Source organism: Bos javanicus, chromosome 13 (assembly GCF_032452875.1).
Source record: "Bos javanicus breed banteng chromosome 13, ARS-OSU_banteng_1.0, whole genome shotgun sequence".
Lineage (NCBI taxonomy): Eukaryota > Metazoa > Chordata > Mammalia > Artiodactyla > Bovidae > Bos > Bos javanicus.
The window spans coordinates 36,490,097-36,508,977 of record NC_083880.1 but is presented as its reverse complement, the minus strand read 5'-3'; the positions used below and the strand labels follow the sequence as shown (position 1 = coordinate 36,508,977).

At 40.5% G+C, this 18,881-nt stretch overlaps 1 protein-coding gene and 1 long non-coding RNA gene across 6 annotated transcripts in view; one reads left to right on the top strand and one right to left on the bottom strand.

Moving 5' to 3' along the window:
* MPP7 (MAGUK p55 scaffold protein 7) overlaps window positions 1-18,881 on the bottom strand; it is a 225,267-nt gene that overhangs the window by 85,635 nt on the left and 120,751 nt on the right. The window lies entirely within an intron of this gene.
* Window positions 1-18,881, top strand: part of LOC133259148 (uncharacterized) — a 184,644-nt gene that overhangs the window by 145,230 nt on the left and 20,533 nt on the right. For 2 of the 5 annotated variants that reach the window (XR_009740284.1, XR_009740287.1), the window contains one exon: window positions 273-17,035. The exons of the other annotated variants lie outside the window; for them this stretch is intronic. This is a non-coding gene — a long non-coding RNA (uncharacterized LOC133259148). Of the gene's footprint in view, window positions 1-272; window positions 17,036-18,881 lie in introns of those variants that run through there. 5 annotated transcript variants of the gene reach the window in all.

Genomic DNA, 18,881 nt, shown 5'->3' with positions numbered 1-18,881 from the left:
TTTTCATTTAAAAATTCCTATGGGACCAGCGGCTTTTATATTAGATAACATGGCATCACTTTATATTATTCACTCTGTAATGCCCCAGAAAAGTTCACGCTGATATATAGTTTGGCAAGTTCCCCTGAGGGGTAACATTCTGGAATCCAAAAGACAGATAAATAATCCAAGATGTCCTTTAGCAATAAGACAAATAGCATCCCTTACTAACTACAATGGATTACCAAATCTGAAAAATCTCATTTATTTTAACTAAACATTTCCCTTTGCAGATTCAACTACATAATAAAAGTGTACTTCGTTTTTCTCCCCTGAAGAATAAGAGAGCAAAAATGGAAGAAACTGAAGATAGAAAGAAGCTAGGGGTTAAAAAAAACTGGACAGAAGAGGAAACTCTGGTTACATTAATTTCATATGTTAAAAATATATGCAATTATTCAAAAAAAATCCTAATAAGGAATGGCATGTGTTAAAATGTTTACAATACACTATTAAGAAAAAAGGACAATTCAAAACATATATATATTTATGCTCCATTAAATAGTTTTCATAAGGGCTTGTTTTCTATAATTATATTTCTAAACAGAAGAGAAGTCATTTAAAATAAAAATCATTTCTAGAGGTAACCAGGTCTTATAGAAAGGTTCTAAGTACCTTTATATACATTCACATCTTGAAAATAAATGTTCAATGTTTGTAAGGAAATCTGGTGCCAATATTCTGATTTTGGTACATGTTCAGTAGAAACTGCCTTAAATAAGCTTCAGTAAATAAAGCCTGACTAGTCTCGATGCAATCATTTGTTTTAAATGACGTCTCAATGACGTGTGGAGGTAAACTGCCAAACACAGCCGAGGTTATCTGATTGATAGTAAATAAATCAACGCTGTAAAATCCTTTCCTTGCCTTCTATTATGAGTATTAAAAAGCACTGAAAAGAACCACACGGTAGTTTGAATCTCTGCTGTGTTCAATCACAGTACTCATCCAAAAGTCGCACGTGTTTGCATACAGATACTACATGCACGCACATGTGTGCACACACACCCCATCTCCCTCCTTTATTTAAAACACAGAGAGGAGGGAATTCGGTATTAAAAGAAGATCCACTGGTCACAATGACAGCCAAGAATTACACATGATATTGTGTAAACATTTCTTTAAATGAAAGTATTCTAATGGCTGAGACCCTCTTTTAAAACTAATAATTTACTCTTTCTCCAAAAGGAAAAAAAAAAAAAAACTTTAGCTCAAGAGAAAAAAAAAGGATGCGGAAGAGACGTTGTGAATTTAAAACTAAGAAAACAAGAAAGAGCAGAGGCAGCGGTGCCAGCTGCGCGTCCTCCCGTGTCTCACAGGCCTCGTCTCCCTCTCAGGGCTAATTTTCTTGGCTGACACCTCCAGAAAAAACAAAAAATGTTATAAAACTGATGAGAGTTGAATGCTTGTTTTATTCTTGCTTTTAAGGTGATAAACTGGCTTCACAGCGCCATAGACACTATCTTGTGAAATCAGTATCTACACGCTCTAAATTTATTAAGAGTATTTTTAGAGAATGAATGCTCAAATCCACAAAATGTGTTATAGTATATACATACTGTTTTTCCTATCTGACCAATTAATATGAGTTCTCTTTAGAGGTTTCCAAGTACCAACCCATCCCTGTATTCCCACCATGAACTTCATGTGTTATAACATATTGGTCTTTAATCAGTGGAGAATTCCATTGACCAATACTTTATTTAGAATTTCTGCATCAATATGCATAACTAATACTGATACTTCTTTTGGTCCCTACTGGGTCTTTGATATCAACGCTACACTTTGATTATTTTGAAACTATGGAAGCTTTCTCCCTTTATGTGTTCTGCTGCCGCTGCTGCTGCTAAGTCACTTCAGTCATGTCCGACTCTGTTCGACCCCACAGACGGCAGCCCATCAGGCTCCCCCGTCGCTGGGATTCTGCAGGCAAGAACACTGGAGTGGGTTGCCATTTCCTTCTCCAATGCATGAAAGTGAAAAGTGAAAGTGAAGTCGCTCAGTCATGTCCGACTCTTAGCGACCCCATGGACTGCAGCCTGCCAGGGTCCTCCGTCCATGGGATTTTCCAGGCAAGAGTACTGGAAACATCTAAATACCAGTGGAGTGATATCTTTCTTAAATATTTGATGGTGTTCCCCTGAGAAACCAGCTGACTCTGGTATTTTGATATTTTACTTCCTCTGCTTTGTTAATAGCAATTCCTCCAATTTGTTGTTTCTATGTGTCCTAGTAGGTGCAGAAAATACTATTCCCTAGAAAGTTACCCATTTTTGTCTGGCTTTAAAAAGAGCTATCTGGAGCTACTCAAACAAAATAGTCTCTTAGAAGTCTGTAAATTTACTCCATAGTTTTTCTCTTGTTACCATTTCTTATTTGGTGTTTGTACTTTTGATCTACACTCTCGATATTTAGTAAGACCAAACTTCTTAGCCCTTTATTCTTATACAAAGCTTTTTGGATCCTATAATCAAAGAAGAACCAAGTAGGTATGTCTTAATTTCATTCTCTCTCTGCATCCTGGGAGTTTTCCTGAGATCTAACTTCCCTTTTACTCTTTTAAGCCTTGTCTAATCTCTGATGAACCTAGATACAGAGTTTTGGGGGTGATTTTTTTCTTTTTTAATGACTATACTTTTATTTCTATAGTTCAAAGAATTTGACAGATCTTTCTGTTCTCTTTTCCTACCACCAGTTATTATGATCAAGGCCTTCTTTTGTGACTAGTATCACTTTAAATCTCCTTATTTTATAGGCTATACAACATTGATTATATAGAGTGCTTAGGTTTTAATCTTGCTGTTGGTGGTGTCTGGTGATTAGACGCTGAAGATAAACTATATTCTCAAACGCTCTGTAATTGAGGGTTGTTAGAAGTCTTCAATTGGGTGTTATATGAAGGAGTCCTAGGTAAAAGGTATCAGATCAGATCAGATCAGTCGCTCAGTTGTGTCCGACTCTTTGCGACCCCATGAATCGCAGCACACCAGGCCTCCCTGTCCATCACCAACTCCCAGAGTTTACTGAGACTCACGTCCATCGAGTCAGTGATGCCATCCAGCCATCTCATCCTCTGTCATCCCCTTTTCCTCTTGCCCCCAACCCCTCCCAGCATCAGAGTCTTTTCCAATGAGTCAACTCTTCGCATGAGGTGGCCAAAGTACTGGAGTTTCAGCTTTAGCATCATTCCTTCCAAAGAAATCCCAGGGCCTTTACAGAAATATTTTTTATTTGCTTCCGATAGGTGACATAGAACCATCACCAGCCCCTCTGCTTAATTTCACAGCCCAGGGCGCTTGGATTTTGTAGGTAAAAAACTCAAACCCCAAGCCATGGACCAACCAACTCATGGTTATAATTCTTAAAGTAGACTTTCTTCTGTTCCTACCTAATCCCAAGAAGAGACAGATCAGATTCCTCACCCTCCCCCTAGAAAGTGACTCAGAATTTTCCTTCCCTTCCCATTCACTAACAGAGTAACCATTTTCTCTGTTTCTCAATATCTCCTGCAGCCAGAAAGTAAAGACAGTGGCCCCCTACCCCACCTCTGGCCATTCCCCTCATCACAGACACAACTGAAGCTCAACAGCCAGTTACCTGTAGAGCATTCCGTTTTCACCTCATTTCTAAAACAAGTGATTTTCCTTTCTTTCTTACAAGCTCAGTAATGTATTTTTTTAATAGCTTGCGATTCTTACCCAGAACTTCGAAGAACTTCTTGTAAGAATTACAAGACTGGGTCAGTAATTTAATGTAAATTAATTCTGGCATCTAATAGAGTAGCATCCGGTTCCCTTGTGTAGTATTATTAGAAAAGTGAGGGGAAAAAAATCACTTTTTGCTTCTAGGAGGAGATTCTAGGTACCTTTATATTTGAACTTTCATGAGTAATTAGGTTCATTTGGCTAGGGAGATCCATTTTGGTCAGTGTTTCTACCTGAATAGTTCATTTAATTTGAATTAACTTTTTGATGGTTGAAGGAGAGACCCTTACGTTTGTCTTCAGACTGTTGTTCTCTGTGACATGAGTTTATGAGTATGCTTGTGCTTACAAGCACAACAGAACTTTGAGCCTGTAACTATTCCTGGGACACAGCCAGAATGGGGAGAGGGGAGCCCTTGCTACTTTGCCTGCAATTTAGGCCAGGATGCTGGCAACATTGCTACAAAAATTCTTATAAGGGACATAGGATAAAGTGGTTGTAAATACCAAAAAAACAGTTTTTAGGTTTAAGATAAATTATAAAAAGCAACAAACTTGATTTTAGTTGACTATGTAGTGCTTCTATTTGAAACTACTTCCCAGAACTTTCTCGGCAGATCAGATTCCTTTAGTTCCCAGAACAATATTCTAGAGGGAGTAGCCAGGGCATTAAAGTGTCTTTGGAATGTGTTAGTGATTCAACAAAAACTGAACTTGAATTATTCACTCCAGAAGTATATAAACCACCCAATATTTGTACATACCTCGTTCATTCTTCCCCTCATAGTGAAATGATCAGATTTGCCATTAAAAAAAGATCTGTTATTTCAATAATAATTGAAAAGCCAGGAACTGCTAAATGTTCATCAGAGAGATGGAAGATGGTATCGCGAATGGCAAATGGGGTAATGTAAGGTCATGGAACTGGGACAGGTCTCAGGATACAAGTAGCAATAATTATGTTCTAGGCTTACTTGGAGTTTACATGTTAACATGCAAGCACTGTCATTACAGCTGTAAAAGAAAGTCTTCATGTTTCATATGCTGCCACTTACTCCCCTAATGTGATGTTACCAGGAGGTGGGTCTATAGGGGGTGATCAGGTCAGGAGAGCAGCGATCCCCTGAAAGAGGTTAGTGCTCTAAAAAGAGAGATCCCAGAGGGTCCCTCCCCCTCCTTCCCCAGTCCACAGGGGAGGACACAGAACAAAATGAGGGATGTTTATGGTCCAGGAAGCAGGCCCTCACCAGACCTCAAACCTGCTGCAGCACTGATCCTGGAAGTCCAGCCTGCAGAAGAGCATAACAATAGTACCTAGAGTGCCTATTCTTGTTGTGTAGTGGCAACGTTGTGTCCAGCTCTTTGTGACCCCACGGACTGCAGCCCACCAGGCTCCTCTGTCCATGGGATTTCCCCAGGCAAGAATACCGGAGTGGCTTGCCATTTCCTTCTCTAGGGGATCTTCCCAGTCCAGGGATCGAACCTGTGTTTCCTGCATCACAGGTGGATTAGTTACCACTGAGCTACCTGGGAAGCCCTAAAACCTATGACATAGGGGTACTGTGAAAATTAAAGTAACCATTAAAAGAGCTTCACAGTGTCTCTAGAAAATAGAAGATACCCCCAAAATGATAGAGTATGTCCTGATTTTCCCTCAGACCCTCCACTAACATTCCAAGGAGAGGACACACTAGTTTCTCCTTGACAATATCACATCACACACACATAAGATACAGTTAATGCCTGAAGATAAAACGTCGAAGCAAAATTACCACCTTGGTGCAAGCAGAAAACACACGTTTCTGATTAAATGCCATCCCCTATCCCAACATGTCTTCAAAAACAAAGTAAAAGAATAAATGGACTTGAATGAAGGTAGTGGCCACAGGGTTAAGAAAGCCCGGGTGAACGCAGAAAAGGCAGATGTTAAATCTGACCACAGCAAGTAGCAAATGGAGAGAGCACAAGACCCATGGGATTTCCTGGCAGAATGTGGTCTGTGATGAAAAATGTAAATGGGCACATTTGTCCCCATGTGAAAAAAGGACCCATGTAAAGCAAGCATCACTCTGGATGCCCTGTTCCCAAAAAAGAAAGTCCTGTCTTTCGGGAGAAGAAAGGACAAACTCCTCACACAGAAAATTAACTGCTAGATGGAAGGGTTCTTGGAAAAGGACAGTCGCCACCAGAATTACTTCGGAGACCACACCAAACTAGCCATCATGGTTGGCTCTCATCTCCCTATGGGAATTTAAAGACCCTTTGCCCACAACCCCAAGTTCTGTTGAAGTTGATGAGGAAACGCATAGTTTTGAGATGAGCTAGGATCTGGTAAAGAGAGTGCAATACATTCCAACGTGACTATATGGAAAACGAGTGTTAGAATCCAGACTTCACTCACAGTAGAAACACCCAGCAATCATAAATTAGTTGTCACTTCCTTACTCAGATCTGTCTATGCTTTGACACTGCACTTGAGATTAAGGGTAGGCTGCCAGTGCACCTTGAAATTCAAAGTAGCTGGGCTCCTGCATGGCCCAGCCCCTACCTGATTCCAGCTGGAGCTGTGCCTCCAGCAAGTGCCAATCACAGGGACTTTATGCTAGTTCCTCACCCTCCGGGCCTCCTCCTCCATCAGGGCATTCACTCTGCCTGCTATGCTGCTGAGCTATGCGGGTGCCCCCACACAGCTTTGGGTCTCAGCTCAAATGTCACTTATACAGAAACACAGCCCGAGGGTCCCACCCACTCAAATTAGCACCCCCCACTATCTGTCCTGATATTCCCCCCTTTTTTTGATCATCACCCTTACCAGATTTCAGATTCGCTGACAATTTCTCTATTGGCTTGCACCTGTCCCCATGAGATAATGAAATGCATAAACTAAGGGCAATGTCCCTAGAGTTCCTACTATATCCTTCGCTCCTAGTCCAATACCCCTCATAAAACAGAAGCTCAAAAGTTATCATTATTATTCATGATAAAGGGATCTATGAATCTTGAAATCCCAGCTAGCCAGTAACATTCTAAGATCACAGTTTAAAAGGATGGTGTGATTTTTTTTCCTTCTTGCCTCCAAACTGATGTCTAGCGCCCATAGCTGAAGAAAAAGTGCTAAGTCCACGTGCGTGCTAAGTCACTTCAGTCAGGTCCAACTCTTTGCAATCTTATGGACTGTAGCTGACAGGCTTCTCTGTCTATGAGATTCTCCAGGCAAGAATACTGGAATGAGTTGCCACGGCCTTCTCCCCATCTCTTATGTCTCCTGCAATGGCAGGTATGTTTTTACCACTAGCTGTTGGAAGCTACCTGGGAAGCCAGTTAAGTCCCGTCTAAGAAAATATCCAACAACTAGAAATGTATCTGTCGAGAGCTGTAGAGGTGGTTGAACTATAACCATCGACCATGGCTACTGCCCCATCTGTCCCTTCCCTGTGTGTGCATGTAGAGAGTATGTGTGTGTATGTAATTCTATTCAAAAGAAGACAAAGAAAAATCATCTTATCAAGGCAGGAAAAGAGAAAACTAGGAATAAGGAGTCTTCAGCCTAGCGAAGCAATCCTCTAAGAGAATCCCTCACGGAGAATGAAATACAGACAACAAAAGATACTGAAAAGATACTCTCCAGCTCAGGCGGCCAACTAGTTGGTTTAGCCTTTGTGTCGATCTAACCAGAGGATGGAGAGCAATGAGAAGAGATGGCAGGATAAATCTAGAGTGGTGGGGGCACTCCCGCTTGGTCTGCAATGACATTTGGATTCCCTGGGTGCGTAAAGGGCCCCCTTTGAAGGTAGTAGCTTGAGCTGCCTTGCTGGTACCCCAGCCAACTGCACAGCAAAGGCTGTCATCACACCAACTGTGCCCCAGGAGAGATGTAACTTCTGTGTCCTTAACACAAAGAGATGCACATGCCAGGAAGTGTGTCAGTCTGAAAAGCAGCAACAATGTGGACAATTAAGCAAAAAATAGTGTCCCATTCCCCCCCCACAACCTCTTTTTGGGAGTAAAAACCTCCCAAACTTGATCTCCCAAGAGTAAACCAGGCCTTCTCCAAGGGGAGACAGAGAGAGAGAGAGAGAGACAGATGAGGGTAAGGGGTGGAGGGGAGAGGGTGAGGAGTTGTGTTTGTGTGTGCATAGAGGGGTGAGGGGATGAAACGACATACTGCCTACCCCACCCCATCAGCTTGGCTACCCCTGGCTGGCCCTAGGGAAGGAAGAAGGTGAGATATAAATCCGATATGACATGGGAGCCTTAAACTGGTCCTTTAATACCTGAAAAGGTCTTGGGAGTTATAGACTTTGAAAGAAATTTTGCTTAAGAGATAGAAAAGCTAGTCTCAATGTAACAAAGTTTGGTACAGGGACTGAAGGAAAATTAAAACTGCCTTTTATTTGCACTGAGCTGTTCAATGTGCTGATAACAGTGGTTCCAAATAACTGCCATCTCACACTTTCTGTATCAGATCCCCTTCGTCCTCCTAAAATTCACTGAGGACCTCAAAGAGTTCTTGAAAGTGAAAGTGTTACTCGCTCATTCGTGTCCAACTCTCTGAGACCCCATGGGCTGTAGCCTGCCAGGCTCCTTTGTCCATGGACTTCTCCAGGCAAGAATACTAGAGTGGGTTGCATTCCCTCCTCCAGGGGATCTTCCCCACCCAGGGATCGAACCCGGGTCTCCTGCATTGCAGGCAGATATTTTACCATCAGACTCTTATGTGAAGCAGATTCTTATGTGGGTCTTTTTCATTGATAATTGCAGCAGTGAAATTAAAACTAAGAATTTTAAAATTTTTAGTAATTTAGAATAACCACTATGTTAACATTTTTCATAAAATGCAAACATTTTCAGAATAAAAATTTTAGAAAGAAGTTATACTATTTTACAAATTTATCAATATCTTTCCATTCTGGCTGAAGCAGCTGAATTCTCCAGTGTGCCTCTGCATTCAGTGTGTTGGGACAGGTCACTTTGGTTGAAATACAAGAAGAAAATCAGGCCTCACATAAGCTGGGAGGAGGAAGTCATATTATTTCCACTGATTGTGGAGAGTCTTGGGACTCAGTGCTCGAGAGATGGCTACAGGTGGCAGGCATTTAGGGGTGAGCTGCAATGTGAACTCTGAGGCGATATCCATGAGCCTCCCAGATTACATCACAATTATGGACCTCCTCTGCCCTCCACATGGCCCTCTGTCCATGTATAATTTTGTGATTTCAGGCATTGTTCATGTGGAAAACAGTGCTTCAACGAGTTACGTGAGTTTTCCAAATATTTACACATTTCATGGCACAACAACAGAATCATATTCACTAATATAACCACAGATCTCATGGTGTTGGCCGACACAGGTCTTCAAAATTCTAGCAACTCTTTGAAAGCTTGAATTTTTATCATTGGCAACACTATGGTGAATTGCCATCCCTGAAGTGACAGGCTGACTTCAATTATTTGAGAAAATGTTTTCCAAACATCACCTCATCTGAATAAATGTAGTTTCTATATTGGTCATTCTGAGAGGTGCAAATGGTATCCTATGAAAAAGGTAGCTGGTTTAGTTCTCAATCCTACAACTGCTCTGATCCAAAGGGCTTCTGAGTACATCTCCCATCTTCTGTGTTACAAGGACTTGAGGGTAGAAAGACACGTCCTCCATAGTTGTAATTTAATGCAATTAATCTTTTTTTGCTTGACCAAGCACATTCTTAATTAAATCTGACATTTGTTTCCTACTGTGTGTGTGTGCAGTAGTAAGAACGTAATGATGACCAACTGGCACCACGTGGGACCACTGCCCCGACTTCTGTGGACACACCGGTACTCTTACCCACCAATGCAAATGCCAATCCAGTAATAAAAAGTAAATAACATCATAGTATTATTACAAAAACAGCTTTGACCTTGCAGACCCCTGAAAGTCTCTAGGACCCTCAGGGTTCCGCAGACCACACTTTGAGAATCAAGTCGCCACTATATAAAATTCTGAGTGCCTATGGCATCACTGACTCGATGGACGTGAGTCTGAGTGAACTCCAGGAGTTGGTGATGGACAGGGAGGCCTGGTGTGCTGCGATTCATGGGGTCGCAAAGAGTCGGACACGACTGAGCGACTGAACTGAACTGATAGTAAATGAAAGCAGAAGCTAACATTTCTTTGTGGCTGTCCCACCCACAGTGAACTGTTCTGACTCTAGAAAAACAATGTTAATATTTTCTACCTTACTCACACTTTCTTTGGGATCCAGCATTTGACCTGAAACCACAGGTCCGGGTTCCTGATACCTATTACTCTCAGAATGAGGTGGTGCACATGTGCAGGCAAAGTCACTTCAGTCATGTCCGACTCTTCACGACCCCAGCAGACTAGCCCACCAGGCTTCTCTGTCCATGGGGATTCTCCAGGCAAGAATACTGGAGCAGGTTGTCATGCCCTTCTCCAGGGGATCATTTCAATCTAGGACTGAACGCGTGTCTCCAGCACCTCCTGCATTGGCAGGCAAGTTGGTTCCTGATACCTATTACTCTCAGAACCAGGTGGTACTTTTCCATAAAGCCATGTGTTTCAAGTCTGAAAAGTGGTGACGAGAAGCTTTAAATGAAAGACTGGTGGTGGTTTAGTTGCTAAGTAGTGTCTGGCTCTTGCGACCCCATGGACTGTAGGCTGCCAGGCTCCTCTGTCCATGGGATTTCCCAGATAAGAATACTGGAGCGAGTTGCCATTCCCTTCTCCAGGGGATCTTCCTGACCCAGGGATTGAACCAGCATCTCCTGCATTACCAACTGAGTCACCAGGGAAGCCAAGTAAAAGACTAAGTATACTTTAAAGAGTTAAACACTTGCCTGGAAAATCCCATGGACAGAGGAGCCTGGTAGGCTGCAGTCCACGGGGTCGCGAAGAGTTGGACATGACTGAAGTGACTTAGCAGCAGCAGCAAAGAGTTAAGCAGAGACACACAACAGGTTTCAGCATTCCATGAAATTTAGGTTGGCTCCATCCCTTAATGTCTCATTATTCACATTTTTGTCAGAGTCCTGACATTTGATGTCTTTCACTCTGGCCTGTTGCTGCAAATGTTAGTACATTTAAACCTATGCAATTTATAACAGTGTCCCAGACCAAGTGCCTCTGGCATCAGCCCAAGACTGCTCTTATCATCTTCTTTTATTTATTGCACTGTTTCAAAACTGTTCTTTCTCTCACACATTTATGTAAGTTTTTCAATTTATATTTTTGCTTTTTATACATTTTTCTATTCTAAAATGCTCTTCTATTTTTCTGCTTTCTCTAATAACATAAAAAGCCATTAGCTTGTTCTATTACCATCACAGCCAGAATACTTTAATGCCCTTAAATAATTGTATTTGCAATTGTAGCAAATCAACGGCAAGTGTAGCATATCTACAAAAATTATTTTCTTCCTCCTCTAAGTTTTATATAAGACACAGCTAACCACTCCTCTCTTATTCTTGGCAGAGTTAACTAATGTTTGTCTTTCCATGAAAAAGCATTTTTAAACAGAAAAACAAAGCTGCTAATATACATGAGGCTTTGCAGGCATGAATAATCAAATATACCTCTTGGTCAATAGAAACAAAAACTTTAAATGACTTTGCTTATAGAGAGATGGTCTCTGGGTGTGCTGGAAAAATTCAGACCAAAATTACCATTTTAATCTTGTTCCAAAACAAAATTTTCCAACCACCTCAAAGCTAAATGTCCTAGACTTTTAAAGTGTAAGTTTAAGTATCTGTAATTTATTTCTAATAAAAAAAAAGAACCCTCAATTTTCTAAGATTATTTTTCCAAATTTTCACTCTATTAAGTCCTTAGAACTGAAAGGGTATATGTGAAAACATATTTATGGAAATGAAGCTATAAACCTTTTATGCCTTTCTACTAGCTTTAAAACTATCTCAGATACCAAAAGGTATATAAATATAAAATCTAATTATTTTTAAATGGTAGAGGTTAAAATAGAATTACTGGTTTGGTTTAGGCCTCCAAATTCCAAGTCACAATTCAAAATATAATCCAATTCAATCTTCAGAGCTGAATCCGTCAAATCTTACCTCTGAACTTTAAAAGATGGAGCTGAGCTTCCCTTCAAATCAATTAAAAGAAAGCATTGTTTAATACTGAAACCTGAATGAAACAAGATCTCAAGAGACGCAAAGATAACTCTCTGCAAAAGCAAAAGAACCGTTTTCCCATCAACTTAATATTTCATGTGGAAACATCAACAATCCCAACTCCAGGACAGAAGAGCTTCCATTTTAGAGATGGTGAATTGTGTCCACCAATTCATCACCCCTCTTACTCAGGATCCCACTGAAATGCCCACACAAGACACCAGGGAAGCCCTAGTTACAGATACTGAAATAGAACATTAACCTGGATCATTCACATGGGCCCCAGGTAATCACAGGGTCCATATAATCGGGATGCAGAAGTATTAGACAGAAGGCCATGTGATGATGGAAGCAAAGAGGAAAAAAACCATGTGATACAGGCCCCAGGGAGGAGAGCAGCACCTAAAAGCTGGAAAAGGTGGACCCCTCGAGGGTCCAGAAGAAACCACCCCGTGGACACCTTAATCTCAGCTCGGTGAGACTTCTGGCCTCCAGACTGTGAAAGAATAAATTTGTGTTCCTTTAAGCCAACGAGATTGTTGTAATTTGTTGCAGCAGCAATAAGAAAGTAATACGTACAGGTTTAGGAGGCTTAGGAACTGCATCAGTGCAGCGGACTGCAGCATTTGCTCAGAATATTTACTTAGTACAGACAACAAAGCATCCTAGGTCTTAAAAAATCCCCCGGCCCCAGCACCCAGCTTGTCTGAAAGGAGAAAAAGTTAGATCTCTTCAGGCCCATTCATCCTATGAAGCCAGGAGCCACCACGCTTAGAAGGGGAACTTGGCCAAACCAACCATCTCCACTTGTCAGACTGGACTCGCGTATTAATAAATGAAGACGCACCAAATTCATGATGAAAACCACAGAAGGGCAGTCACTGCAGACATGGTTCCAGTGGGTTGTTACACTGAACATGAGCTCTGTCCGACAGTATAAGGACAGGATGACTGTGGTCACAAAGATTTTAAAGGCAGCCAAAGTGCATCACATCAAAAACAAAAGAACCTGGGCATGACGTCTTCCAAACATCATTCTGCTAAGCGCTGACCCTGTCAGACCAATCAAAATAAATCAGACCTGGAATGTAGTTTCCCACATGGTCCTGAAGATCCTCATCTTCCAAGCAAACCAGCAAAATGTTCTCTCTTAAACAAAAAAACTCCTTGTAACTTGTATGCGAATGTTTCCCTAATACAGGGTTCATGTTCAGTTTTGCTTGTTTGTGAGCCTCACAAAATAATGTCAGACTGTACGTAGTTTTCTGGGTCTTTCCATCCACACCCAACATTATGTTTTGAAAATTCACCCGTTCTGTTGTACATCTTCTAGATTTTTTTTGCTGCTGCATAATACTTCATTGTACAAAGAAAGCCCAAATTATTATCCATTTTCTTTTAATGGGTTTCTGAGTTATTTCAAGTTCTGCTGCTGCTAAGAATGCTGCAAACATTTCCTGGCACACAGAACTGCTGGGTCACAGAGTATAATTATTTTTAACTTGATGAGTTAATGTCAAATTGCTCTCTAAAATGGTGGTATTTAGTTACACCCCCACTAGCAAAATGTTCATCCACATATTCAACCAGTACTTCCTTTTAACAGAGTCTTAATTTTTGCCAGTCTCATGGGGTAAACAAACAGCTACCTCACTGTGCTATTAATCTGCAAGCCATGCTTACTGATAATTACATTTTCTATGTCTTCTGGTCCAATGGTTTTCTGTTGCTTTTACCCATTTTCTACTGAACTGTTTTTATTCCTCTTACAGGTAGTTCTTTAGATTTTCAGGAAGTGAAAGCTTTGCCAATTTTAAGTATTATATACCTATGGCTGATTCATGTTGATATATGGCAGAAACCAACACAATACTGTAAAGCAATTATCCTCCAATCAAAAGTAAATACATTTTTTAAAAAGTATTATAACTCCCAATTTGTGGCTTGTCTTTTCACTTATTTATGCGCTACTTTGACAGACCATTTCTTAGTTTTAATGTAGTCAAAATTTTCACATCATTTTTATGACAAATAGAATGATACTCTCCCATCTCCCCCAAATATTTTCAAGTTTTGCTTCTCACTTTTGGATATATAATCCACTGAACACTGGTTTTCATTATGAAGTGAGTTAGAGATCCAAATCCACTCTTTTTTTTTTTGAATGCAAATTCTTTAATTATCAACATTTTTTAAAATTTAATTTAATTTTATTTTTTAACTTTACAATATTGTATTGGTTTTGCCATATATCAAAATGAATCCACCACAGGTATACATGTGTTCCCCATCCTGAACCCTCCTCCCTCCTCCCTCCCCATACCCCTGTTTCTTAATGTGGATAAATCAGGGTGACCCTACACTTGAAGGTCTGTACCAGGAACTCCTGTGTCCTTGGTTCTACCTTATGCCTGTATCAAGACCAGGCCATCTTCACAATGGAGACTTCCTGATAAACCTTGATCCCTGGTAGAAGTACCACCACCCCACCATCCCCCACCCTTATCTGCATCAGGAGATGCTAGCTCTTGTTGGCACTTTGCTGGTGTATATATACTAAAGCTATAAGACCCTGGGGAAACAAATGGCAACTTGACAATTCTGAGTCTTCCTACAGGAACAGGGCATCACTCTCTACCTGCTGTATCTTCTCTAATGGTTCGGTAAAGGCTCATAATTTCTTGTGTATAAGTCCAACATTTTTGTTGCATTTCTTCTTTGGCAACATGGCTTTTGCTGCAATTGTCAACAGGGTAAAAAAAAAATTTTCATTTTCAGTTGGTTGCTAGAGACTATAATCAACTGATTTTTGTGTACACCTTGCAGTCAGCCCAACAGTGCTACCCTCTCTACTAACAGTCTGTAGAGGAGTTGGCTCTGTGGGGACAATCGCATCCTTGGTGAAGGATGACAGCTTTGTGTCTTTTTCCAACTCCTTCATCCCCTTCTCTTATACCTTTGATTAGGATCTCCATTACCAAAGAAATTTAAGTGATCATAGAAAATACTTTTCATTTATTCCGATTTTAAAAGGAATGGTTCTAATTTTTCTCCTGAAGAATATGAATTTCTTATAAACTTTGATAGATATCTACAAGAAAGTTTCCTCCCATTCCTTCATACAATCATTCCTCAGTATGGGGATTGAATACTGTTCCAGACACTGAAGATAACAAAATCTTCAGATGCTCAAGTCCTTGATATAAAATGGCAGAGTATTTGCATATAACTGACACACCTCCTCCCATATACTTTGCAATGGCACCCCACTCCAGTACTCTTGCCTGGAAAATCCCATGGACAGAGGAGCCTGGTAGGCTGCAGTCCATGGGGTCTCTAGAGTTGGGCACGACTGAGCGACTTCACTTTCACTTTTCACTTTCATGCATTGGAGAAGGAAATGACAACCCACTCCAGTGTACTTGCCTGGAGAATCCCAGGGATGGGGAAGCCTGGTGGGCTGCCGTCTATGGGGTCGCACAGAGTCGGACACGACTGAAGCAACTTAGCAGTAGCAGCAGCAGCAGCTGACTTACAGCTTCCCTGGAGGCTCAGTGGTAAAGAATCTGCCTGCCAATTCAGGAGATGTGGGTTTGATCACTGGGTTGAGACAATCTCCTAGGGAAGGAAATGGCAACCCACTCCAGTAATTCTTGCCTGGAAAATCCCATGGACAGAGGAGGCTGACAGGGGTCGCCAAAGGGGTCCAAGGGGTCGCAAAGAGTCAGATATGACTTAGCAACTAAGATTTACTTACTTACATATGATCAATTTATATTAGGCATCCTGTGTATTGAAATCCTACTGTATGAATCTGTTGAATTATCTCTCCTTAATAAATTTTTGCTTATTCATTTTGAGGCAGTTTTGTTGCACGTACACAAGTTTCAAAGTGAATAGTTGTTAATTCATCATTTTACAATGACCTTCTCCATCTCTAATACTATAATGGCATTTATTTCAACGTCTACTTTGCTTGACAGTATTATAACTTTCCCCACTTTGGTTCAGTATTTGCCCTAATAATCATTTTCCATTTTCCACCTCTTTACTTTAAACTTTATGTTTTAGGCATGTTTCTTACAAATAGTATATGACTAAATTATATTGTTAACAGTCCGCGGGTTTTTCTAACTCCCAAGGTTAGTCACTTTTATACCTGTTGTGACTACTGATACGCATGAACTTTATGTTTACATCTCCTTGTTTCTTTTCGTACTACTTTTCTTTTTCTCGCATTTACTTTTGTATTGACTGCCTCATTTTCTTGTGTTGCTCTTTTTTCTTTTTTCTTGTTTTTCTTCTTTTCCCCCCCTCTCTGAATGGTTGGAAACTCATGATCTCTATTATGTGTAGGGTCATCTTACATTTTTCCATGCACCTTTAACATAAAGGAAACACCATCTTAATTACCATCAGAACACTTTAAATTCTATCATTTCCCGCCCAACTCAAATGCTGCTGGGTCCAGACATGATGCTTACAGTATTCTAGCTTTGTCTTTATTTTAGACAACCAAGTCTGACCTTTTAGAAGTCATTTTATATAAACAATATTGTTTAGAGGGACACATATGATGGCATTTTTATTTGATCATCACACCTTACATCATCTCAAGTCATCCACTTCCATCTGGAATTCCATCTCCCCCTAAATCCATCCCTTAGCTGTTCCTTCAGTGTAAGCCTCAGGTCAGCAAGCTTACTCAGTGTCCCTTACACTGTTGACCTTGAAAAACGAAGGAGTTAATCCACATATAACTTAAATTGTGCCCTCAGCATCCTTGGAGCCAACCAACCATGGACCTTGTAGGACTGCAGCATTTATTACTGAAAAATAATAAATATAAGTGGACTCAGGCAGTTCAAACCCACACTGTTCAAGTGTCAACTGTACAGCATTTTTATTCACTTCATTTCTAGAAAATAATTCTGCAGAGGTATGTCTAGGTTAACAGTACTTTTCTTTCAGTACTTGGAAGGTTATTATTATCTTCTGGCTTATATTTTTTGATTTTGAGAAGTCCGCTAATGCTTGAATTATCGTGCTTAGTCCTTTCTCTCTGGATCCTTTTACACTCTTCTCTTTTCCTTTATTGCTCTGTGGTTTCACAACAATGCACCTAGACATGGAGATACTTTAAAATGTCTTTTATATATATATATATATATATATATATATATATAAATGTTGAATACACTGTGCTCCCTGAAGCTGTGAAATCATGGTTTCCTTCAGTTCTGGAAAACTTATAGCCACTCACTCTTAAGTCTCTCCTCGTTCTTCAGATCTGCTTTAAAGTTCACCAATTCTCTTTACTTGTATCTAATTCACAGTCTAAGCTATTAAATCCACTTAGGCTTTTAATTCAACAGTTACATTTTTAGAAGTTTCATTTTCTACCCAAGTCTGCTTGCTTGCTAACCATTAATCTCTCACTATAGCTCATTTCTGGGACAGCATCCTTTATATCTCCGTTTTCTCCCTTTAGTTTCCTGCTCAGGTAACAGGCTGAGGAAGGTTGTTCTCTGACATAACTGCTGCTGTTGTTCAGCCACTAAGTCCTGTCCAACTCTTTGCAACCCCATGGACTGTAGCACACCAGGTTTCCCTGTCCTCCACTATCTCCCAGAGTTAGCTCAAGTTCATGTCCATGATGAACTGTGATGTTAGACAGTCGGTGATGCCATCTAACCATCTTATCTTCTGCCGCCCTCTTCTCCTTTTGCCTTCAATCTTTCCCAGCATCAGGGTCTTTTCCAGTGAATCAGCTCTTCGCATCAGGTGGCAAAGTACTGGAGCTTTAGCTTGAGCATCAGTCCTTCCAATGAGTATTCAGGGTTGATTTCCTTTAGGATTGATTGGCTTGATCTGACATTATTATGTAACAGTTATATAATAAAACCTAATCACTCTGAACTGGTTTAAACAACTTCAGCATCCCACAATGGTTGCAAAAGATAAACTTACAAAAATTCTAAGAATGTCACATTATATACAACAATACAAATAAATAAGTGTCTACTAGGTGTCAAGTAATGCGGGCTTCCCTGGTGGCTCAGATGGTAAAGAATCTGCCTGCAATGCATGAGACCTGGGTTTGATCCCTGGGTGGAAAAGATTCCCAGGAGGAGGGCATGGCCACCCACCCCAGTATTTTTGCTCAGAGAATCCCCACGGACAGAGGAGCCTGGCGGGCTACAGTCCATAGGGTCACAAAGAGTCGGACACGACTGAGTGACTAAGCACGATGTGACACATGGGATAAAAGATAAACATAATACTTCCTTGAAGTTTATAGTACACCAGTTGAAAGGAATGACAAGCCACTCACTACCTACAATTAATTACAGTTGCTTTAAATCAATTTTTAAATCAATTGCTTTTTAATCCTTTTTCTTCAAAAAGAAAATGAACAGATGTGAACAAAAGAAAAGAGAAATTGATGAAAACCAGAAGCAGGAAAGTCAGGGAAATTTTTGTGCCTGCTACCTCTAACTTGTCTTCTTTTTATTTTTAACCTCAGAATCCTAAGCTGTGGGAAAAGTCTATTTTCCTTATGGTTTTATATTTTAATAGCTAAAGAAAAACAAGTTCTGGGTAGGCTTGGTGGCAATAAGCAAAGGAAGCCAAACTTTGGAGTCAAGAACACTTCAGATGAGGCCAGAGATTTTTAAAAGTACAAAATATGCCATCTCAATGGAAAGAGCAACTAAAATTTAGCTGGGTCTTCTCTACACGTAGACTGAAGTTTTCGAACAGGTTGCGGTTAAAAGAGTATGCTTGGGACCAAACTTTTTCAGCGTACCGTATTTTCAACTTGGCAGGTAAAGTAAGAATTTTATGGAACCCTCAGACAAACAATGGAGAAGGAAATGGCGACCCACTCCAGTATTCTTGCCTGGAGAATCCCATGCACAGAGGAGCCTGGCGGGCTACAGTCCATGGGATAGCAAAGAGTCAGACACAGCTGAGCGACTAAGCATATAGACAAACAAATCATCAGTAA